Source organism: Acomys minous, assembly GCF_964271855.1.
Source record: "Acomys minous genome assembly, chromosome: 16".
NCBI lineage: Eukaryota > Metazoa > Chordata > Mammalia > Rodentia > Muridae > Acomys > Acomys minous.
The window spans coordinates 15,218,148-15,242,585 of NC_140498.1; the positions used below are offsets into that span (position 1 = coordinate 15,218,148).

Below are 24,438 nucleotides of genomic sequence, written 5' to 3' on the forward strand. Positions count from 1 at the left end.
ATATCTAGATTGCCCACCCCAGCTTCTTAGCCTTCAGCAAGTGCATGAAGCCCCAGAGAGCTTAATAATAGAAGACCCTAGGGACTGGATCAAAGCCATCCCTCTGCATGTCTAACCACACATACCAGTGGATGCTGAGATCACCGCCCAGAGGCTCTGCTTCCAGGGACCAGATGCTGTTCACCAGTGCCTTTTACAATTGTATACATGTTCAAATTCTTCCTTTAGTCCGTAAAAATGAAGCTGTCTCTGAAAGTAGATTATGAAACTTCTGTCAGAAAATGGCCATTGCAAAACTCAGTGAGCTTTCTTTTTTGCCTTAGCTCTCAAAAAAAAAAAATCACTCTCTTCTCCGCTCCCCACTGACCCTGAAAATACCTGCAGCACCACATTGTTCTAGAAGGCCACTTTTCCTTTTCCAGAAGCTGCCTGGTTGGGCTATGATTACTTCTCTTTAGAGACATGACTTTGGGCACCGAGAATGGACAGAGATCAGATGTGCATGGGTGAGAAACTTGCCTCTGGGAATGCCGTGGAGGGGCTGGGATAGTTGGAGTATAAAGTAGGGATTTTATATGCTCAATATATATTGTTATATATGTATGAACTTTTCAGGAATAATAAGTTGAATGTGACCAATTTCCTATAAACAGCTTATACATAAACATCTGCTATGAATTCACCCTGCTCAATATTCAACATTGTGTTCAAAATGGGAACATTAACGTGTTTGTACATTGTCTCTCAATCCCCATTGCTTCTCACTCACTTAGTTATATGATTGTTTTCATTACTTGAAGCAAAGATTGGGACATACTCTTTCAATAACTACTCATATAGATCCATAGTAATATCTTCGGGCAAGCCTTCTACAACCAGATTCTCAAGTACAAGGTGCCTGATGAAAGTGCAGGCACAGCAGCTTCACATAAGCACGTGACGCCTGTGTCCATATCAGTTCACAGCACTGATGACACGTCTTATCTCTTTCCATTGTGATAGATGAAAAATGTTACTGTGTTACTGGCTGTACACAACTGAGGTGCTTGCTCTTGTTTTATTAGCATTTTTATTTTATCAACCATAAATTGTTACAGTGTGAATTTTCTGTTTGCTTTATTGTTTTTCATTCTGTATAGTTTGTATGTAGTAACAAAAAAAAATCTTCCTTAATGTTACGTTTATCTTGCGCTAATTCCTGCTATATTCTTGAATCTGCTTCTGTGGCTACATTTCTGTTTGAGTATTCTTCTCCCATTAGCAGAGTTCTTTTCTTCTGAGGTAGGGCTTCATGCAATGCAGGCTGGCCTCAATTTCACTATATAGCCAGGGGTGACTTTGAACTTCTGTTCTTTCTGCCTCTCTCTGCATCCTGAGTCCTGGGATGATAGGTATGTACCACCAGGATCAGTTTGTGTATTGCTGGGCGTCAACCTGCAGGGCTTTGAGCATGCCCAGCAAGCACTCTGCAAACTAATCCATAGCCCCAGCACCATTACTGCAAGTTACTAAGGGAAACAATTGCATGCATTTTGAGCCCTGGATGCATGTCACCGCTGCGGTGGCCTCTCAAGCGTTTCCTCCGTTTTTCTTTCCCTTCTGATTTTAGCCTTGTAAAGAAACTGTAGCTAAAAGAACAGATATCTGTTGCTATAGGTTGTGTCCCTGAGACAAGAAAACGGTGTTGGCCTCATTGGAGCTGGAGCTGCGGCTCGGTGTGGGTGCTGGGAAGGGAAGAAAGGAAGGGAAACAAGCACTTCTTGCAGCTCAGCCATGCCTCCCGCCCCTAGAAACAAGGTTTCCCAAAAGCATATTTCTAACTTGATTTTGCAAAATCCTGGGCCATTATTGGTTTTTCATTAGTAATCGTCTTGCCAGACTCTGCTAAGATTTAATAAGCTTTCCATTTTCTTTAGGATCTCTAGGCAATCCACCTTTTCTCAGTGTGTGTGTGTGTGTGTGTGTGTGTGTGTGTGTGTGTGTGTGTGTGTTTTAGTTGATGGCATTTAATCTCATCCATTCCAATATTTTGCCTCCTTTATTCCATGTACTTTTCCAGGAAGTTTGTTCTATTTAATGTTCAGAGTATCCAGAGCCTTCTAATGATAGTATTTTATATGTGCACACATATGCACATATGTGAACGTGTATGTATATATATGCCAGGAATTATCCTCTGGTGTCATTACTCAGGTGACATTCCCTTGGGGCTCCCTGATTCAGCTTTGCCTGAGGTCCACTGATTGCCAGGGTTCCCCTGGCCTTTGACTCATAAGCACTGAGATGATAAGATTGTGCCATCACATTCTATTTTCATATGGTTCAGTAGATCACACTCAGGACCTCATGCTTGCACAGGAAGCACTTTCCACACTGGGCTGTCTCCCTGGCCCCAGGTAACATTATTTCACATTTAGATTTAGTTGGAATAGCGTATTTTTGCCCTGAGTATAATACTGGCAGTAGGTTTTTAGAGAGATTTTATTTCCAAGATAAAGGGACTGCATTTTTGCAGATTATCAAGGCTTTTAGTTGTGTTGCATGTTTAATTTTCCTCCCATGGATGGTTGCTTCTCTTGTGTCTACTTACAGGTAAGTTGCTATAGGGAGGCTTCCAAGTGTTGCACCCATGCTGCTTGCCTGGATAATAATTCCTGTTTGCCCCCAGTAAGTTATTCCTTTTAAATGGCATTAAGTTAAGTTAGTTTCCAATTTATTTTGTATTTCCGTGATTTACTGAAAAAAACATTGGTATTTTTCTGCCTTTTCCCCCTCTGTCTTTGTTGTGTTTTGTTCTGAGTGTCATGTTGCCTTGATCGGAACAATTGGGAAATTGTCTTCCTGTAGCTGATGTCTTTGATGGGAGTGTGGGAGTTCCAGTATCATGTCCATAGGCTCATCTCACTCACCTTTCTTACCCACTCCATTGGCTCTCTCTATGCCTCCCACCATTGGCTCTCTCCATGCCTCCCACCATTGGCTCTCTCTATGCCTCCCTCCATTGGATCTCTCTATGCCTCCCACCATTGGATCTCTCCATGCCTCCTACCATTGGATCTCTCTATGCCTCCCACCACTGGATCTCTCTATGCCTCCCTCCATTGGTTCTCTCTATGCCTCCCACCACTGGCTCTCTCCATGCCTCCCTCCATTGGATCTCTCCATGCCTCCTACCATTAGATCTCTCCATGCCTCCCACCATTGGCTCTCTCTATGCCTCCCACCACTGGCTCTCTCCATGCCTCCCTCCATTGGATCTCTCCATGCCTCCTACCATTAGATCTCTCCATGCCTCCCATCATTGGCTCTCTCTATGCCTCCCACCACTGGATCTCTCTATGCCTCCCTCCATTGGCTCTCTCTATGCCTCCCTCCATTGGCTCTCTCCATGCCTCCCACCATTGGCTCTCTCTATGCCTCCCCCTCCATTGGCTCTCTCTATGCCTCCCACCATTGGCTCTCTCTATGCCTCCCTCCATTGGATCTCTCTATGCCTCCCACCATTGGATCTCTCCATGCCTCCTACCATTGGATCTCTCTATGCCTCCCACCACTGGATCTCTCTATGCCTCCCTCCATTGGCTCTCTCTATGCCTCCCACCACTGGCTCTCTCCATGCCTCCCTCCATTGGATCTCTCCATGCCTCCTACCATTAGATCTCTCCATGCCTCCCACCATTGGCTCTCTCTATGCCTCCCACCACTGGCTCTCTCCATGCCTCCCTCCATTGGATCTCTCCATGCCTCCTACCATTAGATCTCTCCATGCCTCCCATCATTGGCTCTCTCTATGCCTCCCACCACTGGATCTCTCTATGCCTCCCTCCATTGGCTCTCTCTATGCCTCCCTCCATTGGCTCTCTCCATGCCTCCCACCATTGGCTCTCTCTATGCCTCCCCCTCCATTGGCTCTCTCTATGCCTCCCACCATTGGCTCTCTGTATGCCTCCCTCCATTGGCTCTCTCTATGCCTCCCTCCATTGGCTCTCTCTATGCCTCCCCCCATTGGCTCTCTCTATGCCTCCCTTCTAGTCCTCCCATACAAAGCTCAGCTCTGCAGCAGCACAGGAGGAGACATTTGCTGTATTCCTTTGATTTGATTCTCTTCACCTGGACCAGGGTGGCTTCGAGATGGTTCAGATGTTCTCCTCTCTTCTCTGCTTTCCCATGTGAGCCTCGAGCAGTGTCTTGCAGCCTTTGTGTTTATGTATGCCACAGTGTCCTAAATGTACAATGAAGAAGAAATGAACAAACTAAGAAAAACATTTACTGCAGTCCTATGGAATAATAGGGGAACCCTCATCCTGCCCAGGAAAGTGGTCATGGAGAGGGAGGGGTGGTCAGTGACCGGAAGAGCCTGCTATCATGGCTTTCTTCTTGAGGGATTCTTGAGGGAGCTTGAATGACCAACTGAAGCAAGATAGTGTTCATACATAGGCTTCATCAGAATGTGTTTAGGGACTTGAGAGATAAGAGATGGATGTCCTAATAGTTCTAAAAGACAAAGAGCTCTGAAGTGGAACAATATGTCTCAAGCAATGTAAAGGCTTTTTTGGTGGAATTAAAATATTGTTCCCATATTCTTTAGTTAGAAAAAAAGCACCAATATGCCACATGGGACACTGCTAGTGTTAAAAAAAAATACCATTTGTTAATTATTCTTTGCCTCTTGTCTCATTATGAATGAAATATATAGATAAGAGTGTATCTACTTGTACTCATGATAAATTATGGATCAGCTTGTCCATCTCTCATTCTGATGTGTTCTGTATTTTCCCTAAAAAAAAAAAAATCTAATTAATTAAAATGCGTTCAATCCTTCCCCTTTCTCCACTCTAGAAAAAAATTCTTGGTTCTGTTTTAGGTGTGTGCATATGTATGTAGTGTGTGTGTGTGTGTGTGTGTGTGTGTGTGTGTGTGTGTGTGTACCAATTGACTAAGAAGACAGAAGGTATATGCATGCTAAATGCATGCTTCTGTCCCTGTCCCTGTCCATATTTGTAGGCACACTCCTCCATCAGCCACACCTTCAGCTGGATGTACAAGGTGCCAAATAGCAAAGTCTTCACTTTTAGTGAGAAAGCAGATGAGGAAGCTTAAGGCTTGGCCTTTCTTGTTTGAGGGATTTGAAAGAAGGGTTCTTAGAACCCTTCTAAAACAAAGCTTACCAAAACTCAAGAGAGTTGTCAGTACCAGTGGCCTTAGGCATCAGTTAGAAGGCAATTGCCACTACAGAAGATGCTTGACCTCCAAAGTTAAATGCATGGAAGTCTAATTCTCCTCCAGGTGACTGGAGCTAAACTTGCTGCCTACAAATAACTGGTGTGGGGCATGAGCCACTTCCCTGTTCTGTGGACCCTCAATGCCTAGAGTAATGTATAGGTTAGGATAGTGTAGTGTTTGCTGCTCTGTGTAAGAAAGAATTGAAGATGGCAAAGGAAGATGACCTCTTCAAAGCCATCAGGGTGATATGAAATAGGACCAGAACCACTAGTGCATTGTTCTTTCTGCCACACTGTGCTTGAGAAACTATTTAGAGGATTTGGGCCGTTGAATTGTTTTATGAATTTCTCAGAGGTTGTTTCCACTCCTGTCCCAGATCCAGAAGTGGGCCCTGAAGTGATTCACACCGCACCAGATGAACTGTGTGCCCCTCTGAATTACTGAAGGAAAATCTGATCTAGAAACCACATGAAGAAAATTGGATGCCACTATTCTAGTCTGTAGGCAGCTTGCTCTTTGACCTCAGCTTGTGCTTGGTGGCACTCTGACACCAGCGGGGAACTAATTGGCAATGTAATTGTGATCCCTGCTGTGGCCTGCACAAGCTGTTCTTATTCATATAAGCCCCTAATCCACTCCCAAATGCTCCCTTCAATTTGCCTCAATAATACCCCCACAGTAGCAGGGTACTTAGTATGGTAAAGGAATTAGTTTGATCTGCTCCAAATTTAGACTCTGCTAATTTCACTCATGGTCCCCCTTCAGGAGAGGTGACTGGGGCCAGAAGCAGCAGCATCCAGGCGTTTCATTCAGATTCTTCTCTGGGATCAGAGGACACAGCCCTCTCTCCCCTTGCTGAAGAGACAGTCTTCTTGTCCTTGCCTGGACTCCGCCCTGTGTCCCCATCCTTAGTCATTCTTGTTATTTCTACTACAATCTATAGACCTGGCGGTGGCGCTCAGGCTCAAAGGACGAATCAATGGCGATAAGATCTGTGTCTGCAAGTGTCTGGAGAGCTGTCCGGGATGAAGGGCAAGACTCACCTTGAATAGTTCAGAAATCTACATCACAGACCTCACATTAAAAAGCTAAAGCTGTCCTAGCACTCACTCTGGAGGTAGAGGCAGGTGGATTGCTATGAGTTCGAGACCAGCCTGGTCTACAAAGTGAGTCCAGGACAGCCAAGGCTACACAGAGAAACCCTGTGTAGTGAAAAAAACACACACACACACACAAAAAAAAAACCTAAAAACTAAAAAAAAAAAAAAAAGCTAAAGCTGAACTCAAGAGAAGGCGGAGGCTGTGTGAAACAGATTCAGTCTGTCTCAGAGGCCATCACGTCAGAGCTGAGCAAATTCCACCCTACGCCTGAAAAGCTGTGAAGCCCAGAGCAAGGATATTTCCTCTCCAAGCTCCATGTAGGTGACTGTGTGGGTTTCTTTCTTTCTTTTTGTTCCTCTGATTTCCTTGACATAAATCAAAAGAATCACCCTTTTGAGAACAGAAGTTGAACTCAGGTCTTTAGGCTTGACAGAAAGCACTTTCACCCGCTGAGCCATCTTGCAGGCCAGAGTTTTCCTTTAAATTGATGTAAAATATTTGTACACAGCTGCTGTAAGGTACAACATGTGTTCCTAGTCAACCAAACACTGTGTAATGATGAGATCACACAATTAATATATTCACTTTCATAAACACTAGTTATTTCTTCAAGGTAAGATTACTCAAAATCTTCCTTCAGCTATATTAAAATACAAACTATACATGGTTAGCTGTGATCATCCTGTTATGTGATAGACCATTGGTGCTCATAACTCCTGCTGAATGACAAATGTGTACCCGTGGACCAACTTCTCTCCACCCATCTCCTCATTCTTTTCCTCCCTAGCTCGTGGTAACCTTTGTTCCATGGGATAAACCTTTTTAGATTGTACAGATGAGTAATAGCACAAGGTATTCCTCTGTCTTGTTCCTGTTACTTAGCACAGTGCTCTCCAGGCTCAGCCAAGTTGCTGGAAATGGCAGGATTTTTATCTTTTTTTTTTTATTGGAAGATTAATATTCCATTGTGTGTCTAAACTGTTTCTTCTAAATTTATTCATTAATGAATTAATTTATTTGATGTCTTGGCTATCATAAAAGTTCTGTAGTGAACTGGGGTTGGGGACAGATGTCCATCTAGTACTCTGATTTCAATTTGGAGCATGCAATTGTAATAACATCTGAGTACACTCTGAATATTTCATAGTAGTATTTAAGGTCACAGGGTAGTCTGTTTTTAGTTTTATGTTCCAAGGGAACCCCATTTTCTATAATACTTGTGTTAATTTATATACCTATACCTATCAACACTATGCACAAAGCCCTTCCCTTCATATCTTCTTAAGATTGTACTAGGTAGAAGATTGCAGGGCCTGGCATGTGTATAAAAGAAATGGTGCTGTGATAGATTGGTGATGTCTGCACACCATGTGAGAGAGGTGGGGGAACTAGCAGGTCTTGTATTTGTGGCCATTTCCTCTCCCAGCCTTGCTCTTGGTTTCTCATATAAATGACTGCTCACATAAATGGTCATTTCCTTTCTTTCTTTGGCTTGTAGTCTCATCTATAATTTTATTCTCTCAGAATGATAGAAGATTGAATAGCTTTAAAGTTTCTTAATAAGCTTACTACATGTATCTTTGTTAGAGAGAATTCTGGGAATGTGGTATGAGAGTTATCAACTCAGGTATAGAACCCAGAATTGATAACTAGTTATGTTATTTTTGAAAGTACTTCATCCCAATAGTTATTATCCCAGACATATCCAAACTCGTGTCTCCAAGAGAAGCTTCCCTTGTAGAGGAGGATGTTTATAGAATGCCAAGCTATATTCAAGACCATGTCTTCCTTGTGATGAGGAGGTCTAGGTGCAGAAATAGCAAGTAATTTTGGGATTGTGGTATATCTTCATGTTTTAGCATGGTTGCTAGCATGCTCTGCTGAGTAAGAGTCTGAAGATTTTCTTAGTCTTAGGAGAGGAAAACACATTGATCCAGAACTAGCATCTGACATAGCCATGGCCAGTTGGCTTACCAACTGATGGCTTCAGAGGACACTTTTATGCAAATACAAACTCAGTACCTTTGGTTGGAATGTGCCTTTGACATGTCCAGAGGGGCCTAAAAAATGCCTACCACCTTTCTAGGACCACCCCCCCTTAGGGCTTTTATCTTTCTCTAATGTGCCACCTAATCAGGCAACCCCAAATACTGTCCTCAGCGAATAATTTCACAAAGTATTATGAAGATGGCAAGAACTGCCACTCAGTTTCCTCATCCTTGGAACCTGATGCTTTTGGGTGGTACATGAAGGATGGTCTTGATGTGGTGATAAGCCTCTGGTGATAAACCAGGAGGCACGTGTTTCTGCATCCACTTTACCATGGTGATAAGCTTCTGGGTGACAAACCAGGAGGCCCCTGTTTCTGCATCCACTTTACCTACTGTTCTGAAAAGTGTTCTCAGTTCCCGATGAAGAAAACAGGGGAAGGGTGATTTTTACAAATTTTTAGGATGGGAAATCAGAGTGGTGGCTTCTATAGGTAGTCTAGCCTTCAGATAAGATGGTAGATCCGTCTCATTATCATGTTTCTGTTAGAACCCTAGATCCATCCTGTACATTCTTCAGTTAATTCTATAGAAACATTTGTTTCAGCATCTCAGTGGGTGAAACACATGATGAAAATGGATTCACTGTGAACAAGAAACCCATAGAAGTTCTTTCTTGGTTGGCTGTCCTCCTGGCTCTCCACTGGGTCTTCTATCTATTAGATCTGTGGGACCAAAGACAGATTATCTCCTATGAACTTAAGAGCAAGGAGCCTAGGGCCCTATGCAGTTTCTTGAATTCCACATTCCCAGATGTCTGAAGATCAAATGTAGATCATATGCTTTGTTGTGGTTTCAACGTAAAATGTCCCTAATAGACTCTTGTATTTGAACACTTGGTCTCCAGCTGGAAACACTGTTTGCAAAGTTTGTGGAAACTTTTGGAGGTGGAGCCTCATAGGAAGAAGAAGGTCATGGAAATGGGAAGGTGCTCTGGGGTTTTATAGTCCAGCCACACTTCCTGATCACTCACTTCCTTCTGACTGACTATGACCAGCTGACCTTTTGTCTCTGCTTCCATGCCTTCCCTGCTATGATGGAGGTGTCCCTCAAATTATGAGGTAGAAGGAACCTTCCTCCTTGAAAATGTGTCTTACCTGACATTTGGTCACAGTAATGAGACAAGCGGGTAATAGAGGAAGGAAGAGCCTCTGCTTCTGGCTACTGACTTCCTGTAGTTGTGGGGACTTTTGTTCTAACCTATAAACCCTGGTGTACGTGCAGAAGTGGAAACTCAGTTGGAAAAGTTTTCTTCCAGTCAGATGGTTCATTAGGGATGATCTGGGACTAGAACAAGTTCCTCATCTACATTTCCCCATGGTGGATGGCATGTCACTTTCAAAAAATGGTCTCAAGCATCGATTGAAGCCAAAGCCCATTATTTTATCACAAAGCATTGTTCAGCATAGTGACACAGATCAGTCAGTTCACAGTGTTTGTCAGTTTGGGGCATTCAGGAACTCAGTTGGAAGCATCAGGGCCCTCTCCTCTCTACCATATGGATCTGATGTCCAGCTGCTCCTCAGGGATTGTGGCAGGACTGTCCTGTAACCTAGCTACAGACCCTCTCCTCCCCCCCCCCCTCCCTGCGTTTCAGCTCATGCTTCTAGATGCTGGGCTGGGATGGCTGAAGAGACATCAGTAGGGTGTTTACCAAAGGACCACTGGGTGATCTCTCTGGCTTAAAAGGTATAGAGAAGTGTGATTTCTTCTGTGTTGGCTCAGAGCTCCATGAGTGAGCTCTCCTAGGAACATTGGAGAATAGTATAGCTGCTTGCAACTTTCCCTTAAAGAGTCAGAAAGCAACACTTCTGTTACTTTGGGTATTTGTCAAATTTCACTAGATTTAAGATATGAAAGTGAGGTTCCACCTCTCAATGCTGGGAACTTTTAGCTTGGTTTTACACTTGCCTTGGCATGTCAACACCAAGTCAGTGGGATGGGTGGATAAAACTACACAGTTTTATCTTTCTGCTGAGGTATGCTCCTGGAGACAGAGCTGAACAAACAAAAATAAACAGTGAAATTCAGTAAGAATTTGCTGGCGGCAGTAAAGGAAGTAAGATGACATTGAGCGATGCTCAAGGGGGAAGAGTAGGATGTCAGGACGAAAGAGGATGTTGTGCGTCGCGGTTCCTCAATACAGAGGGTTGATAACATATCAAAGCAATTATGCCACCAAAGTCAAACTTGTTGAAGCAATTAGTTTATTGGGGTTACTTATATGAGAATTGCTGAGGGGTTACATATGAGAAAACATATGACTCAGAGGTAGCTGTATCATTGGAGGCCCAACCCAACATAGGTGATGACTCAGAGAAGTTGTAACCCTGGAGATCTCTGCACCACTTTGAGGCATCTTGACAGGCATAAGGGTCTCCTTTAAGCAGGTTGGCTCATCAAGTCTCCTTCCCAGCAGTTGTTAGTGCTTCTATAACTTAGGATGCTGTTGGGGTAAGGTGGAGTGGAAATAGCTTGCGCACCTCATCAATTTTAGGTACTTCCTAAGGCTTTTGAGTTGTTTACTTCCTGAGTCTCAGCAAGTTTTCCTTTAGAACACTCTGTGTCTTAGGGAGCTTCCCTCCAGGATATGATTTCCAACTTGGGGGAAATTAATGAATAACATCCTGTATTCAAAGAAGTCCTCCCCAGGGAGGTGATATTTACACTGAGAATTCAAGGATAAGGAACATTTGTGGAGGAAAGCACAAGACAAAGCACTATAGGTAGAGGAGAAAGAACACAGACTCTGGGGTGGACATGAACAAGCCAAGGACCAAGGCTAGTATGGCTGGGATGGAGCCGTCCTGAGGATGTAAACATGAAAGATTTGTCAGAAACAAGGGTGGGCTCTGTTCTTCCCACCTCACCCAAGAGTGGGGGGACATTGTGAGGAACGTCTCGTAATGCCTCTGTGTCCTGAATGTGCACAATGGAGACAGTAATGGTTCAGGCAGGAAAATTGAGCTACGATGGTGCATAAGGGAATACAGTATAATATAAAATATCTTAGAAGAATAGAAAGTTCTAAATGGTTTTTAAAATAATATGTAATGAAAAGAAACTGAAGACAACTCCAATACTTTAGCTCGACTCTGCAGATTGGGTTGATAAGATGGGGTCGTCTTGTTCGTGTATATAAGTCATGCCTTGACTGTATGTGTGCTGTATGATTTCTCCTGGGAAATTAAGAGCAAATGTCTGTTCATCTTATATAGAGTCCTAACATAGACCCACTTGCAGGTAGCTCCACTGGAAAGGCTCCCTTTGAGGAAAGGCTTGGGTATCTTGTAAGTTTCTTAGCTTCACAAAGCCCTGCAAGTTCCACGGGCTCCCTGAGTCTCAAGAGTCTCTTCCCCCACTTCAGGAGTGACTATTCAATCCACAGGAAATGGTTCAATTCGTTCAACACAAGAATACCTACAAAACCCTTGATTCAAGTGTATTAAAAACAGTTTGATGTCGATTATGTTTGTAACTATTCAGAAGTGGTTAGGGTCCATGTTTTTATTGAAGACCCACATTTTCAAGTCTCCATTCTGCCTTCCCCTATAGTTATCACAATGACCCGTCCTTTTTGGTGTCATTGAGCTGCTCCTGATAACCAAGGTTGTGACTTTTGTTGCCAATTTTCTACAAAGAGATGAGGTGGGAAGATACTGAGATTAAAACAGAAGATGAATACCTAAGTACACTGAGATCTTTTATGTGGGACAGTTGAAGTCATGTCAAGTAATACTGGATGCCCAGGAATGACCAGGCTGCCTTTTTACTAGGAATCAGTGCCTGGAGCAAGTGATAATTAGAGCCATCTTACTTTAAGTCAGAAGAGAAGTATGACAGGATGGAAAGGAGTGGACTTCTCTATAGAACTGACAAGAGATAAGTGGATGGAGATTTCTTACCAAACACTGTTGATTTGGGAGATGACTCAGCGTTTAAAGTGTTCTCTGTCAAAGCACAAAGACCGGAGTTTGGATCCCCAGCTCTACCATGAAAAATCCATGTGTGACAATAGTGTGCATTTATCATTCCAGTGCTAGGGAGATGAAGGGGGCAAGAGGATCCCTGTGGGTTCCTGTCTAGCTAGCCCAGCTGAGTCAGTGAGCTCCATGAGAGAGACCTTACTTCAAAAACATTATGTGGAGTGACTGAGCAATACACTCATCTTCAACCTCTGTCACCATGTGCACATGGACCCATGTGTAGCTGCATGAGTACACACACACACACACACACACACACACACACACACACACACACCGTTAAAAGGTCTTACCCAAGGACATCTGGACCTGGAAGGAAAAATGTCTAGTTTGCTAAAGAGTGCCTCTCTTATAAGGATGTCAGATCCTGGTCAGGCATGATTGTGATGACAGACATTAAACTGACCATTAAACAACTTATAGGCACCACTTGCCTTGTACTTGGGAATTCAGATCATCTCCCTTAGGGAACCCCAGTGCAGCAATATGTTCAAATAGAACATGTGTGGTCCTCTAGGAACCAATTCTTGACCCTAGGAGTTCCAGACTGTCCAACACAGGGAGATAAGGCCCGTGGTGCACAGAAGAATCTGGGTATTAGTTTCCTGAAGATAATAGTAACACCAAAGAAGACTAGACAAAGTCAGGAAACAGGAGCATAAGAACACTCAGGAAGTGTGGCGTTCTCAACAGACACATGCTGGGATTGGACAGCTTGTTTAGTAGGCACGTTTTAACGGAGGGAAAATTATTTGTGAGCAAAGGGGAGGTCACAGGAAACCCAGAGATGAGTGAGAAATCTCCAGAAGTAAGATTTACTTCCCTTTTTGGTTCTTACATGGTGTTTTTCAGAAGTAATATGGCTTCTAAGTGCCTGGAAGGAAAGGGCACCTTCAAGGATAGTGGTGTGGAGAGGTGCCATTATAATTAAACAATGGGCAGTCCGCTGCTATCTTGGGGAGCCATGTTGGTCACAGGTGTCTTTGAGAGCTTTTGTGTCTTTAGTATTCAGACAGTCACATAATGTCCAGCTGCAATCCAATCCAATGACCGTACTCCTTCAGTCAGTAGCCCCCATGGCTAGCCCTCCTTTCTTCTTCCTATGACTATTTAGCCCAGTATCTTGCTTACCTTGAATTTTTACCTCATGGTGGTACAGAAAGCAGAGCCAAAAACAGGAAACAGAAACAAATCAGGAAGCAAGAATGAAACAGGAAACAAGGACTGGATAGGAATTGAGGCTGAAGCAGGAAGCAGACTCTAGGCAGGAAGCAGAGCTGAGCAGAAAGTAGAGACAGGATAGGAGGGCTTGGGTTATAAAGCTCAAGTTCTAGCTCCAGAGACCCATTCCCTCCAACCTGGCCGCACTTCCTAAAGTGTCCATAACCATGCCTCCAGCTAGGGACCAGGTGTCTAAAGACATGAGCCTGTGGGAGTCATTTCACATCTAAACCATTGCAGAAGGTGTAGGACTTTGTATTCACCATCCTAAATTAGTGACTATAGAAACACAGAGTCCCTTTCTTGTGGCCTATAGCGCCTCTAAATGTTTATTGACATTTGTTAACACGATACGTATTTCTAAGTTCTAACCTTCCACGTCAGTCACTTACCCAGGTTCCACTCCATGTTCCTCCTAATAAGTACACTAATAAAATTCTGTTTAAAAAAGGAATTACATGAACTATATTATATATTTGTATGGCAACGTTCTTATAAGACCCAGTGCTATGTCAATAAATATATGACAATAAAATAATAAATAAATAAGTAATGTTTGAGAAAAAAATATGTGTCTTTCCATTATGTTGCTTTGTCTGGTATCTTGTCACAGAAGTGAAAAAGATAAGTAATACAGTATATAAATAAGTATAATTTCTCAGATTTAATAAGGAAATTTATTAAAATGTCAAAATATAAAACTTGCTGGCTCAGTAGGTAAAGCTGCTTGCCATCTCACCCCATGACATGAAATCAACCCTTGAGATCAATGTGGTGGAAGGAGAGAACTGACTCCTGAAGGTCGTTTTCTGACCTCCACCTGTACACCATGGCATGTCCATAGTATCCACACGCATGTACACATAACACCAAAACTAAAAGTGCAACTTAAAAATTAAAACACAAAGATGTCTTGAGAATTAAAGTTACTAGGAACTACGGTCCTGTCACGTCACCTTTCTGAGTCTCCATTTTCTCATCACTGGCTTGATCACACCCAGGATTATGAAGACTCAAACAAAACAGAACTCATCACGCACTGGGAAAAGTACAAGAGAACAGAACATAGATGCATATGAATGTGGAAAGTGAGGATGGCACAGTGAGAGACTCCAGGTACAGCCAAGAGTTGAAAAGGAAAGCATGGTCATGGTTTGGCCAGGTGACTGAGCCCTCAGACTTCTGCAAGCCTGGCTGTGCCCACTTCTTAACAGAAAGGAGATGTTTTGTTGTTATTTGTTTGTTTGTTTTGAGATGGGAATCTCCTTATATAACCTAGCCTGGACTTGATCCTGATGGCCTCCTGCCTCAGCCTCCCCATGTTAAGGGCTTTCTCTCGTTCTGCCACATGGAACCCTGGGATTAAACTCTGGCTATCGGCAAGCACATTTACTGGCTGAGCCATCTCATTGGCCCAGTGCATTTTTAAATACTATTCATTCACTTCTTTTTTTTATTGGTTGTAAAATGTTCCATGGATTTCAACAGAAAGGAACATGGCAGTGTCTAATTGAGTGCAGGCTTCAGGTTTAAGAACAGCTATAGTTTCTGACATAGCTTTAAAAAAAAAAAACAACTTGTAAAACTAGTAGCCAAGATTTGAAAGTCTGGGCTGACCCTGAGCTGCGTCCTAAGAACATTGCATTTACTGTCTCTCTCACGGGACTACTAGGGAGTCACTGATTTCATTAGTGTTTTTAGGCATTGCTCTTTCACACATGCTACTTATCAGTTACTTCTCTGCTGCTGTGATAAAAATACTCTGACAAAATTTATGAAAGACAGGGTTTATTTTGGCATATGTTTTCAGAGGGACAGAGCCTGCCACAGTGGAGATGGAAAGGCTGCAGGATTGTGAGACTGACCTACCAATTAGGAAGCAAAGAGAAAGAACAGGAAGTGAGGTCAGGCTACAAACCCTCAAACCCCACCTCTAGTGACGCACTTCCTCCAGCAAGGCTCCGTCTCCTAAAGGTTCCTTAACTTCCCGGGCAGAGGCACCAGCTTTGGACCCACGTATTCGAAGGTAAGCCTGTGATGGTTATTTCTCAGTCAAACCACAGCAGAAAGCCCCCCTTCTCTGTATTTGAAGTCGTAAACAGATGGAACTTGTTGAGAATTCACCGGGTGATTGCCTTGGGCTAAACACCTTGTTGAGAATCCAGTGTTCCTTCTCATTGAATTTCAGCACAGAGGATGTAAGGAATAGTAACCAACACTTTGTGTGGAACTTGGGCTAACCAAACTCTCTGGACTTCTGGGCACCCCAAGTGTACCCCTAACCTTTTATCAGATCACCTCTCTGTGTGTTTCCCCTTGTTTTGGAGTCAATCAAACTCCTCTTTTAGCAAGAGGCTTGGAAAAGAATCCACAGAGCTCAGGAGAGCCAATCTCACCATCCCAGGGCTTAGCACACCAGGTCGTTGTACCTGTGGTTTCTGACAGTGGTAATTAACATCGGCTCTGAGGCAGAGTTGGGAGAGGGCAGCGTATAACCACTGGAGCCGTGAGTGTGCTGCCGGCTTCCTCTGGATAAAGTAATTGCCACATTTAAGCTTTCAGGAGGAGGACATCCCTGGGGAAATGGGAATTAGAGGGAGAGGGTGGCAGGAGGGGGCTGGCAGCTGAAGGAAAGGAAGGGTTTAATTACAGTGCACGCCGCTTGCTGGTAGTTAGGAGCTGGGACAATACGCTAATTTCTTCTTGCTTCTATGTTTGTGAAGTTCGTGCCAAGTTATCAGTGAAGTGATAACCGTGTCTAGATTTAGTGCAAGGGTACGGAGGAAGAGAGGAATGGGAGAAGCAAGGGGCGACATCCAGGGGAGGGACTGAATATGCAGTGTTTCGATAAAGGTCAGTCTTCTTTAAAAATGTTTAAGATGTTATTTATTTTTTAGCTTATATGGATGTGCATTTGCCTCTGTGTATGTCCATGCACCACATGCACACAGTACCCATGGAGGCTAGAAGAGGGCACCAAATGCCCTAGAACTCGAGTTGTGGGTGGTCGTGAGCCATCATGTGCGTGCTGGGAACTAAAGAACAGCAAATACTGTTGACTGATAAGTCAACTCTCCATCCCCCCCGCCCCCCAAGTCAGCCTTATAGTTTTAAATGAGGAAAGCAAAACAAAAATCAGAGTGGTCTTGGATCCTGAATATGAGGCACCTGGACACAAGAATATGACGTCTGCTATGAGCAGGAGATGGGAGAGTGGGATTGTATTGGTGCCACTTATTTACCAGAACGGACCCTTCATATAATAACCACGGCCATTTAAACCTCATAGCGTCTATAATCGACAATATAACCAAGACTGGTTTAGCAGGGTATGAACTTGGGTGGGGGAGATGGCTGTGTGGGAAAAGCTTTCATTGAACAAGTGTAAAAACCAGGTTTTGTATCTCCAGAGCCCACACAAAGCCAGGGACGATGGCAAATATCTGCAACCCGAGACTTGCAAGGACAGTGGAGATAGACCAATCTCAGAAGTCCATTAGCTGGCCAGACTAACACAAAGGACATGTGTCCAAAAAAAAATATATACAGGTGGACAGTGAGAAAATCACCTCATGTTGACCTCTGGCTTCACCCCTAGACACAGAGAGAAAGAGAGGCGGGGGAAGGGAGGGAAAGGAGAGAGGGAAGAAGGGGGAATCTAAACTGAGAAAAAAAGTCTCTAGAGAAATATGACATATATGAACAAAGGTGGGAAGAACAGTCATGTATAGAGCAGATGCCAGCCAATGGCTTAAATCTCTTAGGAGAGGATCAATATCTTCAAATTACTTGAGATTGGATAAGCAGGTTTTGAAGGTTTCCTCTTGGTTGTAATTTCATGTCTCTAAAGACACAAAGCATGCCTGTGGCAAACGTGACTTCCCTGAAGTATTCGAGGCACTCAGCCAGCTTTGGGTACATGACGGCAATTTGCAGAAAGCTCTAATTAAATTAATAGTTGATGAATGTATTAGATATGTTAATTGGATTCTGCTTGCATGAAATCCTGGCTGTTAATTGGTTAGAACTTTGGAAGGGAGCAATCGAGATTTTTAATTTTATCAGAGGCAAACAAGTAAATATGAGTTCTTAGTGGGGGAGTGTGGAAATATAGATAAGAGTCTAAATGATAACCTAAAAATATTTCTGCAGAACTTTACAAAAAAAATATCTTTTCCTTCATTTTTTCTAAAATTTAAACATAATTATATGATTCCTCCCCCCCCCCGCCGTTTTCTCCCTCCAACCCTTCTCGTGTTCCCCCATCTTGTTATTTCTGAAACGCACGGTTTTTCTTTTCTTTGTTACTGTTACTTATAGAAGTACGATGTGCAGAGGCCATTTAGTGTTTCTTGTATGTACACGATTTCAGGGCTGACCACTTGGAACTGATTAAGCAAATCGGACCTCATCCCTGGGAAGAATTGTTCCCCCCCCCCCCCACACTCAGAAGTCCTCAGTCGCCTGTAGTTCTGGGCAGCTGCATCTCAGAACTTCTTTTGGTTCATTTCAGAATCTAGTATTGGGATAACTTAGGGTGCCCGAGTATTCCGAATAACACACTTCAAAACATGGTACTCCATCATTTGCTGTATATTAACCTACCAGCATATACTACGGGCTCTTGGATGGTAGAACGCCAACACCCATCACACCCCAGCCCCTACTGAACATGGTTTGAGATGTTATGCCTAAAGTTTCCCTGTCGTTTCTAGGAGACACAATCTCACAGAAGGCTTCCTGGCCCTCTGGCTCATAGAATCTTTTTGCCCCTCTTTCTGTGACATTTCCTGAGCTTCGGGTGCAGAAGTTGTGTTGTAGATGCATGCACCGGGGCTAGGCACCCCACAATCAGTTATTATCTGGATGTTAATCAGTTGTGGTTTTCTGTAATGTTCTCCAAATGCTGGGAAAAAAAATGTTTCTTTGATGAGCAGTGGGAGCTGCACTTCCCTGTAGGAATAAGGATAAGTATGCAGAATGCAGTCGGGAGTTATGCTGGGTTAGAAAAGTGGCTGGGGTAGATCCTCCTCTAAGCTCCATGACCTCACTAGCCCTAAGCACTTGGCTGGATTTCCAGGCCTAGACATTATTTCCCTCCTGTTGAGCAGGCCAACTAGACAGCTGCTGGCTGCCACCAAGACATAAAAGCCACCTTTAAGTTCACTGAAGATGTCCATAGGTGTCACAGCAGAGTAGGACTCTTGGTTGCTCCCCTGCGCTGGCAGCTGGCACAGCATCTTCTACTATGAAAGCTAGTCCTCAGAGAGGAGGCTCTCGGGTCAGATCTAGCTCAGGTCCTCAGAGTCAACCCTCAACTTCTGGGAGGCAATGAAGATCAATAGCAGTAGCCTACATTGTTTTGAGGGGTCTTTGGGACTCCCTTGGCCAATAACTAAAAAGGGGATTTCTCATGCCTGGCATTGGGATTTTTGTTAGGTAGTCTATTGTTTTTAGGGGAAGCAGTGCCAGCCCAAGTAGGATAATTTCATCTAAACTATATATCTATACATATAGACTTATCTAAAATTACATAAGTATTTTTATGTAATAATAAAAGAAATAAAATTAGTAGGTCCCTTATGGAATTTTCAGAACTCCTTACAGTTATTTTTCCCTCCTAGCTCCCTCCTGTGTTCACCTCTTTCTCTTATCCCCAAGTAAAGCCTGCCCGTGTTTTCCCTCCCCTGAGCATGGGACACAGCATCTGCCCAGAAGATGCTTCCTTCACCTTTAAGGCCTTTGTGCAGAATACGTGACATCTCTGACCTTGATGAAGGTCTTCCTAGTGTAAAACCATGTGCTCCATAATGTCTTAAGTCTGAAACTTTGGGTAGCACACAGGTCCAAGCCAGTCCCTAGGAATTCTGACTCTCAATTCAGTGCTCAGAGATAACTCTCTTAAACATCAAGGTGCATCTCAGATTTTGTTTCCGTGGACTTTTAAATATAACACTGGAATAGTTTAGGGTTCCAGAATATTTTTCGAAAACATAGTATTTAATTATTTGCCGTACATTAACTTAGGTTTCTGGGCCTCAGGACCTTGAGGGATAGAACCCCAAAGTGCAACAAACTGAATCTCCTTAGTCAGCATGTTGTTAGCAGGAGAGCCATCTTCTATAGAGTTCTGGTTAAGCAACACACACACACACACACACACACACACACACACACACACACACACACACCAAACTATATACCCACCCCAATACGCCTCATTGTAACACTTTGTGTAACAAACCAGACTAGTTTTCCCAAACAGCTTTGGGAAATGCATGTCTTTCCCTCATTGATTTGTGCAGATCTCTGATTGGATTACTATGACCTTTTCTTGTGTGTTTCATTATCTTATTAGGTGCCCTCAACACAATTGACGCTTAGTATGTAGCATACATCCTGACCCTTCAAACTGAATGTTGGCTATAGAGGCAGGATCCTTTCAGTCGTATTTGTTACCACTAGCTGACTGCAGAAGTCAAGGAACACGCACGCAGCAAGGTGCAGCCCCCCCGCCCCCCCCCTGTAGCCTCTCTTTTCCCCATTGTTTAGCAACTGTCTTTATTGTCCCAATGTCAGTCTCAGTCCCCAACATCACTCACTATCAAATATATGCCTTTTATTAAAGGTTTTGTGGCCAAGATGAAGGAACGGTTTTAGGACTGAGTCTTGTTTGAATTCACTCATCAGGAGGCTCCTGGAAATTCACGCTCAACCAGGATGTCTTCTCACCACTGGTTCCTTGGGCCTTTTCTGTCTCCAGGGCTTTCCTGCTCTCTCTCATCTTTTCTCAAGGGTATCCATCAGTTCCCTGCGGCTTCCAGGATCCTCTGCTTATCCCCCTTGCATCCTCCCCTTCTTCTGCAGAGTAACTCACTTCTGCCACAGCTCTGAAGTGCTCACTGTGCAAGGCACACTTCTAATCTGTGCACAAAGACAGTTCCTGCTAACCCAGCAGAACTCCAATCTGGTTTAGAATCCCTCTCATTAGACATTAGGAAGGAAAAAAGTAATTATTTGCCTGGCAGAAGGCAACAAATTTTTAGAGTTCTGTTAGCATCTATATAGGGCATGAATATAAAGTATTTTTATGGTACATACTAAATAAAAAGTCAGGGAAGTAATGTAATTGAGCTGCTGGCTTTTCCTCAACTAAGATGTATACAATGTTTGGTGTCAATACTTTTTCCTAATGAATGACATCCATCCAACCCATTTGTCATCAATCTTTATTGTATGCCTTTAATGTGCAAAGAGCTGCAGCCATGAGAGACACTAAAAAGAGCTTGCTCTCCAGGGAGACATGGGCAGTGAGACCTGAGATACAGGGAAGAAGTGTGTGCCACTGCCTGTGTAGGATCACTCTCCAAGGAGAAGAAGTCAGCCAGGATGGCTTCCCAAAGAGGAGACTCTTCAAAGAGTGGATTTCCTAGCATGAAAAGGGATGTCCCTGATAAAAGAAGGGAAGTGGGTTCCAGCATCACTGCATTAGGATGGCTGGTGCTTTCTTGCAGTTAAAACAAGCTTTATATAAACAAGAGCTCTGGCCAAGGACATTTCTATTTTCACCACCACGATTAATCAGTGATTTGTGGGGTGATACTCTGCGGTTATGTTAATGTCCAGTTCTCCTTGTAAGACTTTCTTCACCCCCTCATTTTAGCCATTCTTGCTTTTTTGTTATTGTTGTTGTTAATTCAATTATTAGCATAACAGTTTTACAAATTTCCGACTTTATTATCACCCTCTTGTAAAGAAGGGCCCCACCTTCTGTGTTTACTCATTAACTTATTCCTTCATTTTTGGATCAGTGTACAATCAGGGGTTCCTAACTTGGACATGGCTGTACTGTATCCCTGTCATTATTTGCCGAGAGGCTTACGGTAGGAATCTTGCCTAATTGTCTCTAGGAGCTTCCTGACACACACTCCTCATCTCTTCATACTTTCTTGTCTACCAGCACTAGATGCACCATGTTCATTGCTTCTTTCCAGGGCCCCAGGCATGGACTGCAGTCATCCGATTCTTCACCTGGGAAGCTCCTCTGCCAAGTGAGGTCAGATTGTGGGGCACCCTGAATGCAGTGTAGCAATATGTTCAAGGACTTTTTTGGAAAAGGTAATGTTTGCTTCGAAGTGAGGATGGCCGGAGACAATGCAAGTCTGTAGACGGAGGCAGATAAACCAGTGGCCCAAAATTTGAAAAGAATACATAGCCAAATTTTACATACGCTAAGCCAAAATCCCCAAGGTTAGGATGGAGAAACAGAATTAGTTAAACAGACAAATAAAGCTGCATGTTTCCATGCTGCATTCACTGCTCAGGAATAAGATGATGAAGAGGTTTTAAATAGCATCTTGGGGCTAAAGCGATGGCTCAGAAGTTAAGAGCATATACTGTTCTTGCAGAGGACCCTGGTTTGATTTCCAACAGCCAGATCAGGTGTGTCTAACAGCCACCTGTAACTCCTCCTCCAGAGGATTCTGTGCGCTCTTCTGGCTTCCAAGGGCATGGCATTCATATGTACAAACCAGTACACAGACATATACACACATGTAAAAATAAAATATTATCTGAGGTTTAGTACACAAGACTTGAGCCTCAATGACCAGACTTTGGCTTCACAGGACTCTACATTTGACCATCTACATGGCCTGACATCTTGAATTGCAGGTTTGTTCATAACAGGAGGTGACTTTCAATCATTCTGTGACGTTCACAGCTTCTCACATGGATTGAAATGAAGACGGAGAGGGGGGAAGTTGTCATGTGCAAATGTTCTGAGTAACAACTGACTGTTACAACTATCTTACTGACTTGGCTAAACTGTAAGAAGCCCTTTCTCTCTTTTTATCAGGCACTTAATTTTGGTGCTACATCCTTTCATCCTTTCAGCAAATACCAATTAAGTACAGATGTCAGACACTAAAGGAAAAGTACTGAAACACAAGAGAATCCTAGAGTTCAAGTTCTGTATAATATTGCGGCACGAGATAGACGTAGTTCAATGGAGATCAGTGTCAATGCATAATGTGTTGAGAGAAATAGAAACTACATGATGAGAGGATATTAAAATGATCATACCAATTTCTCTTTGTGGTTACATGTGTTACATGGTTGAGTTAACCATGGAACCCTGTTTACTCATTCGTGCCACAAAATATATCCTTCAAGCAGATTTTATTTTACCTGTGTTGTTTGAAATGTTAATAAATTTTAGCAGTGATAAATCATGTGTGTGCAACCTGGGTCATACATGGAATCTTAACACAGCTTATGCTTCCTGAATCAAGACAAGGAACTTGTCTAATGAACAGGACCTCTCCATCCCTGGTTCATCTGTCAGTCTCTCTCACCCTGTTCAAGGGAGCCACTGATTTGCTTTCTTTCATGGCATATGTATTTGTTTGATGTTCCAATTACAATTTATGTACTCTTTGGGAGAAGGCATTTCTGGATTCTTTTATTTGGCACAATTATTTGAGATTTATCCATGTTGTTAAAGGTACAAAAAAAATCATTTCCTGGGTCTTTTGAGATGGTTCAGCAGGTAAGAGTGCTTGCTTCTCTCACAGAGGACCAAAGTTTGGTTCCCACCATCCTGTGTCAGACACCCGAGAGTCACATGTAATTCCTGCTCCAAGGGATTCAGTGCTTTCCTCTGGTCCTCTGGTCTTCATGGGTACTCAGACACACGTCCATAAATAAAAACAAATTTTTGTAGAGTCCTTAAAACAAAATTTGATTTCATTTTTGTGCCAAGTCATCAGCATGAAAAAAATCCTTCTGGACTCAACCTTCAATACTTTATAAAGACTGCCAGGGTGAGAGTGAAAGCTCTGGTGCAACTGTGGTGTGTTACCACAGTGTATCTATGTCTTCTGTACCCTTGAATGGGTGACTCCCTTGTAATCTGGGTTTATAAAAGCAAAAGCTATAATGGAACAAGTGTTGGCACACACATTTAATTCCATCTTTCAGGAGGCAGCAATAGATGAATCTGTGAATTTGAGCAGTCTGGTTTACAGAAGAAGTTCTAGGCCAGCTAGGCATACACAGTGTGATCGTCTCTTAAAAAGAAAAAAAAAAACCCTATTATGAATACCTGTAAACAGACCTGAAGGGAAAGAGATTTTGACATTGTATGAATGAGTACATAGGAGAGGAAGTCTGTGCAAGTGAGTGTTTAGGACAAGAGAAAAGTGCTTTCCACATGGCCAGTCAAGAGTGTGGGAGGTTTTCTATGCTTCCATTGTCTTATATTGAAAAATGTGTTCCCTCTGCCTCTGCTTTAGTCTCTACCTTTCTCATCCTGTGTGTGTGTGTGTGTCTGTGTGTTTGTGCCTGTGTCTCTGTATGTACCTGTGTGTGGGCATTTGTGAATGAGTGCAGTTGCCCGAGGGAGCCAGAGGAGGGGATGGAATCCCCTGGGTCTGGCGATGCAGGTAGTTGTGAGCTATGTAACTTGGGTTCTGGAAACATAACCCTGATCCTCTGTAAGAGCAGGAAATCCTCTTATCTTTTTGGTCCTGAGCCTAGTGCTTTTTGTCTAAGCCATCTCTCTGACCCCTTCTGTTGTCTTATAGCAATGTATTTTCTCCCAAACTGGAGACCCACGTTAGCATTTTCTCAACGGTGTCTTTTCAGATGTGAAATCTGGGTATTGATGTTGCTTGGCTTATCAATTTATTTCTTCTTTTCATTCATGCTAATATGTTCTCCAAACTCAAGGTCACTTTCATTTTCCCTGAAGTAACATTACTAATGGTTGGACTTAGGATCAGGTTTCTTGTTCTTTTAATATGTAGTGTGAGATATGGCTGGCACGTATTTTCATTGCTTTGGGGTTATTTTGCATT

General features: G+C 43.1%; 1 long non-coding RNA gene across 1 annotated transcript in view; it reads left to right on the forward strand.

Moving 5' to 3' along the window:
- Positions 1-15,479: 15,479 nt before the first annotated feature.
- The window catches only part of LOC311585703, a 97,812-nt gene continuing 88,853 nt past the window's right edge, over positions 15,480-24,438 (forward strand). Inside the window, exon 1 of the long non-coding RNA XR_014775306.1 lies at positions 15,480-15,605. This is a non-coding gene — a long non-coding RNA (uncharacterized lncRNA). The remainder of the gene's footprint in view (positions 15,606-24,438) is intronic.